The sequence below is a fragment of the Sinohyriopsis cumingii genome, chromosome 4, assembly GCF_028554795.1.
Source record: "Sinohyriopsis cumingii isolate HCF-2022 chromosome 4, ASM2855479v2, whole genome shotgun sequence".
Taxonomy (NCBI): domain Eukaryota; kingdom Metazoa; phylum Mollusca; class Bivalvia; order Unionida; family Unionidae; genus Sinohyriopsis; species Sinohyriopsis cumingii.
Genome location: NC_142964.1, coordinates 124,811,859 through 124,817,858, shown reverse-complemented (window position 1 = coordinate 124,817,858; position 6,000 = coordinate 124,811,859). Strand labels below are relative to the sequence as shown.

The 6,000-nt window shown below is 34.2% G+C and overlaps 1 protein-coding gene across 2 annotated transcripts in view; it reads left to right on the top strand.

Annotated features, from left to right (window-relative positions):
- The first annotated feature begins 1,099 nt into the window (after nucleotides 1-1,099).
- LOC149802040 (uncharacterized) overlaps nucleotides 1,100-6,000 on the top strand; it is a 35,167-nt gene continuing 30,266 nt past the window's right edge. The window contains exon 1 of one of the 2 annotated variants that reach the window (XM_089956444.1): nucleotides 1,100-1,186. The gene's annotated coding sequence lies outside the window, so the exon portion shown is untranslated. Of the gene's footprint in view, nucleotides 1,787-6,000 lie in introns of both variants that reach the window. The other variant, XM_089956443.1, reaches the window with a different exon arrangement.

Here is a 6,000-nt window from a genome sequence, read left to right as displayed (position 1 = left end):
AAACATACCTATCCGACCTCACCCAAGTGTACACACCAGCAAGATACTTATGCTCCTCTTCTGACAATTGTATACTCATTATTCCCACTATGAAAACAAAGTCATATGGACAGCGTTCTTTTGCATACCAGGGCCCAGCAACGTGGAATGAATTACCCATTGAACTCAGACACAAAGACACAGTGATCCCATTCAAGAGGGCTCTCAAAACTCACTCATTTCGACTGCAAGAACAAACTTAAAGACCTAATAATGTTTCCTACCTTAAATATTCTCAGCATGTTATTTTATTTTTGTTTTCTAATTTCATGGTGTTTGTTTTTGTAATCATATCATTATATATGTTTTTTTATCTTATAGATGTTGTCTAATGTTGTAAAGCGCTTAGAGCTTCTAAAGATTAGGTGCTATACAAAGTCCCCATTATTATTATTAGTATTATTATGATCACTACTTCTGATGAATCAAACCAATCACTACTTCTGATAAATCGCCAATTAATATCATCACGGGTGAGGGACTGATTTATCAGCCTAGTTATATTCGACGACCGAATAGAATGACCAGCTGCATCCATCCTCATGCATTCATACATTTTCAAGCAGCGGTCAGTAGGCTAATTAAAAACCCTCTTCTTTTTGTCCCCCTCTGGCCATTGTTCACTTGAAACCATTGCCCTCTTGCCTGAAGTTTAGCTTCTTTACAAATCAGCAGTTCACACAGTCTATCATCTAAATACAATAACAGCAACAAAAACATTCTTGTTGGTATCCTAGTTTCTTATTTCTTCCTTAATTGTAAACTTTCACATTATCATAATTTTGCTTTCGTCGTTTTCTGTTTACTTTTTCTTCTCTTAATAAAATGGTCGTACGTGCATCTACATATATATATATATATATATATATATATATATATATATATATATATATATATATATATATATATATATATATATATATATATATATATATATAAAGAGAGATAGATAGATTTTAATGTCAGCTTCTAAATGTCTCTGGTCCTTGCTTTTAGTTTCACTTTTTGCAGGTGATCCATGTTTGTTGCATGACTGTTTATTTCTCAATACGGATATAATCTTCTCGTGACATTGATGAGAAAAAGATTTCCACCCTAGGCTCTAAGGAATAGCAAGTAACTAGTCGAAAATTTCGAGGGTTATTATGTAAGACATTTAATTATCTATTTGAAAATATATTTAGGTGTTTTTGGATCAACAGCACAACATACATAAAGCAAAACCTGGTGTTGTCTTGTGAATATTTTATAATATTACGTGTTTTCGAGGCTTTGAATACGCAAAAAGATACTAGTTCTAATATTAGTTTCCTCTTTCATGTCGGGGCTTCAATATCTTAACTAAACAAGACAAATTAGTATCGAGGCTAAAACATCTTAGCTAAACAAAACTTCTTCGCGTCGAGGCTTCAGGAACTTAGCTAAACAAGACTACTTTCTGTCAAGGCTTCGACATCTTAGCTAACCAAGACTACTTCTTCTTGAGGCTGCAACGAGATTACTTCATGTCAAGGTTATGACAGCTAAACAAGACTACTTAGTGTCAAGGCTTCAACATCTTCGTTAAACAAGACCACTTTCTGTCAAGGTTTCAGCATCTTAGTTAAACAAGACCACTTTCTGTCAAGGCTTCAGCATCTTAGCTAAACAAGACCACTTTTCGAGGCTGCAGCATCTTAGCTATGGAAGAATAATTCATGTCTAGGTTACATCTAAGCTAAACAAGATACAAGAAATTTGATTTCAGGTAAGTATTGTGGGTGATTTAAAAAATATTGGCTTCAGTCGAGCTAGATCAACAGGTTGTTCTCCAATCATTTTCTTCTTCTTTTTTTGACATTAATAAAAAATAGGGCAGAGAACAACTTGTTTTTCTGTTGTCAAGCTTTTTTACTGAGATGACATAATAACACTTTTATTTAGCAGACCAGTATAAACAGTACATATTTACAATGAAACAATTCACATCAGAAACATTACAAAGCCAACAGTAACAGCAGATTAAAAGACAACACAGTATGTAAAATATACTTTTTAAAAATATTTTTTTAAAACATAAAAATATATAACACATCACAGAAAGGCATGCATTTTGAAAATGTAGGTAAAAGTGGGGAAGTTTTGTTGTTAAAAACTTGCACATATGTCATAGTTATTAATCAAGATAATGGAAGTACAATAAGCATTGTAGGAGCAGGATTTAAACTCGGTAAGATTGGTAGCCTTACAGCTGAATTGCCATGGACAGATAAATTGAATGACATGCAACACATTTACTATGATATCCTATGTCTGAACCAGCCTGCTGAATTCTTTCAGATCATCTATTTTTCTAAGTTTAATGGGCAGGCCGTTCCAGACTTTGAGGGCTTCATTTTTTAAAAGAGAGCTTACCATACCTTGTGGTTTTTTACCCTTGGTATTTTTAGTAACTGTTGCACTTTTTGAATATGACCACATTACTCAAGTAATTAAGTGTTTTTGTGTGAAGCATATGATATACTTCAGTTGCCATGTATCTTAATGAAATCATGGAGTAGGAAGAAAGTCATATTGACTTTGAAATTCATTAAACGTTAATAATGTGTCCATGCATTTTCAGTCAATAAAATAAGCCCTATTATAAAGAGGTGTTGGTTGCAATATATAAACTTATATACAAGTTTAATAGTATGAATTCACAATAGTGTGTGATTATATACTTCACAATACTTTGTGAAATGTTATATACTTCAGTGCTGCTTGATTATATACTTCACAGTATTGTGTGATTATATACTTCACAATACTGTGTGATTACATATTCAAAACGCCATCCTACACAAATGTAATTATTCGAAATTATAATTATTCAAGCACAAAAATATGTGGCAGTCCTAATCAGAGATCTCGGAAATGCTTGTTTACGCGTATTTGGACGCCAATTTTTGATCTGGGACGCAGAAAATCACTGAGGCAGGAGTCCTCCGTATGCATGTAATACGTGTGCAGCAAAATTCAAAGACTTGCCAGTCCTGCTTCAGCCACCTGCTTTGTGGGAAAATGTGTTGATCAATTAGCTATGCTGATATTTACAATGACAGAATTCAGTGACTGTGAGACCCCATGATGTACATGTTGCCATTATAAGAGTACATCAAAAAGAACATGATGCAATAGCTGGGCAGCAAATTCAAAGGCTTTGACTGGCAGCTGGGTGGGAAAATATACTGATATTTACAGTGATTGAATTCAGAGGCAGAAAGACCCAGAGATGTACATGTGGTCATTTATAAAAGAACATCAAATAAACAACTTTAGCTTTCATTATTGTCTTTGTTTCCAAATGTAGCGGAATAAGCAGTGCACATGACCTCGTAATCAAGACATGTTGAGACTTAGACAAAATGCCATTTGTAAATTTGGATAAGTATTGGGGTTAAACAGCAAACTTACCAAGATTGTAACGAGATTCAGAAGAGTGCCAAAGCTGCTAGAATTGATAGTTCAGATGGGACACTAGCTGAGTGTAAGAAAGTGTGTGATGCCTAGCTTAGTGTTTGCAATAAGTTCTTACTTAGATTGACAAAATTCACTCTCACTTTGATGGATGAACAAGAGCTATGTCTGTGTTATAAAGAATGTAGAAATTAAACTCATTGGCAACCAATAGTTCTCTTAATTTTAATAGTTTTTTGGGGAGGGCCAGGGGTCACGCTACCAGGCGAAGTGGGTGACTAAGTCGCCTAAAAATGTAAACTTCGCCTTCTGTTAGAATAGCTAAAATGACTTTACCCTATGATTATTTAAGAGGTACATTGGCTGACCATACTTTTTTAAAAAATGCCACTTGCCTTAGCTCGGTTAGTTCTAGTGCTGTAGCTAAATGTATTCATCAAGACATCAGTAGCTAGGCCTAGTTTTGATATCAATTACATTAACAAACAAACTCTTGCCCATTCTCAAGCATATTTTGATAGCTGATTGACCATTAACCCTTTTCTGAGTAAGGTAGCAACTATCAATTTCCTGCATGATATCCTTTGATGATAAAACATACATTCTTGTGTTTTAAGATCAGAATCGGTGTTCTGGATATATATTAACTGCCTCTTGTACACTATTTCGTCATAAAATTAGTTTGAAACTGTAAGTCAGTAGGCCTAGCGGGAAATAATGGTGGACTTCGCTAAGTCTGGGATATACCAGATTATTAGATTGTCTGTTTTCGTAAATCATCGAGCAAATATATTCAGAAAAATATACAAATCATTGAAAGCAAAGCCTAGGTATTATTTTATTAAAGATTTAACTTTAACATGCAAATTACCCGGTATGTAGGTCAGAAATGTATGGGACAATGCTATGTTGTGGAATTCACGAGATGCGCCTTAAGGTCTATTTCCTGACCTGACATGTATTTGCAAAAATATGGAAAAAACAGCAAATCATTTACTATTTAACCATTGCCTAAAATTACTACAAGTACGTAGACAAATAAATGAACCATAAATTTGAATCGTAATCTGTCAATGGACTGTTGTAATGAAACTATATTAAAGTGAGTGATTACATTACGAAAACCTCTCCATCTAAAAATAGATGCACTCACGTCTGTGTTGATTCTGCAGGAAAGAAGGGACTGCAACTTTTAATGGTGGGACTCCTATTTTACCAAAATGGGAGTCCTGGATTCCTAGTTTTAAAATCCTAGTGAGACATCTGCTAAGAACTATACAATCTCTTTGGTTTTTAATCTAGTCCACCTGGTTGATGCAGCATAATAAAATGTATAAGGCACTGGTTATTAAAGGGATGTAAAAATCCAACAGAATTCTCAACAAAAGTTTTGTATTAAAGTGTATAGAAAACTGTCGTACACATTTGATGCACACATGAGTTGGTTTTAAAAATGGTACTTGCAGCTGCCTTGCTTGGCACTTGGCATTAGGAGGTTAGTGTTAGGACTGGTCAGCTTGGTGTCAAGATAATGTGACTAAGTGGAACATGATGCTACATGTCTGTGGCATGATGCCACAGTGCTAGATATTACTCTAAACTTATAAACTGCTACATTGCAGACATTGTAGTGCAGTGACAAATTTTTTAAGCTATGTTAAAACACAAAAACACATACACACACACACTGGCCACCATATATAGCCTATTATGTGCTGGAAAAATGGTGTTTAACACCCACAAAACCAGACTAAACTATTATTGTTTGTTGTTATTGATATTAAATATGAAATATTCTGTTCAATGTGCAAAGTGTTAACCTTGAAAGTAGTTGCTGTCTTAAGTTTTAATGAGAAAAAGTTTGATTTGTGTATTGCTACAAAGGGACAGTAAAAGTTTGATCTGTGTATTGCTGCAAAGGGACACAGTAAAACTTTAAACTGTGTATTGCTGCAAGGGATACAGTAAAAAGTTTGATCTGTATATTGCTACAAAAGGACACGGTAAAAGTTTGATGTCTGTTGCTGCAAAGGGACAAAGTAAACATTTGATCTGTGTATTGCTGCAAAGGGACATAGTTAAAGTTTGATCTGTGTATTGCTGCAAAGGAACACAGTAAAAGTTTGATCTGTGCATTGCTGCAAAGGAACACAGTAAAAGTTTGATCTGTCTATTGCTACAAAGGGATATAGAAATTGGAAAGTAAGAAGAATTGCTTTATGTGTACCACAGAATCAGAGTCCACTATTTGTACAACTGTTTTTTACATGTATATACAGCTGCATGTCAACTACATTAACTGTGCACAATACTTATGGCTTCTTTTAAATGAACTTAAACAGTTATGTCACATAGTTCATTTCACATTTGGTTTGTGGTTTGTTATTTTTTATGCATGTTTTTAACATTAAATTCTAGGACTGATTTATACATGTACCGTTTGGTTGTGGTTTGTTATTTTTTATGCATGTTTTTAACATTAAATTCTAGGACTGATTTATACATGTACCGTTTGTATGCAAA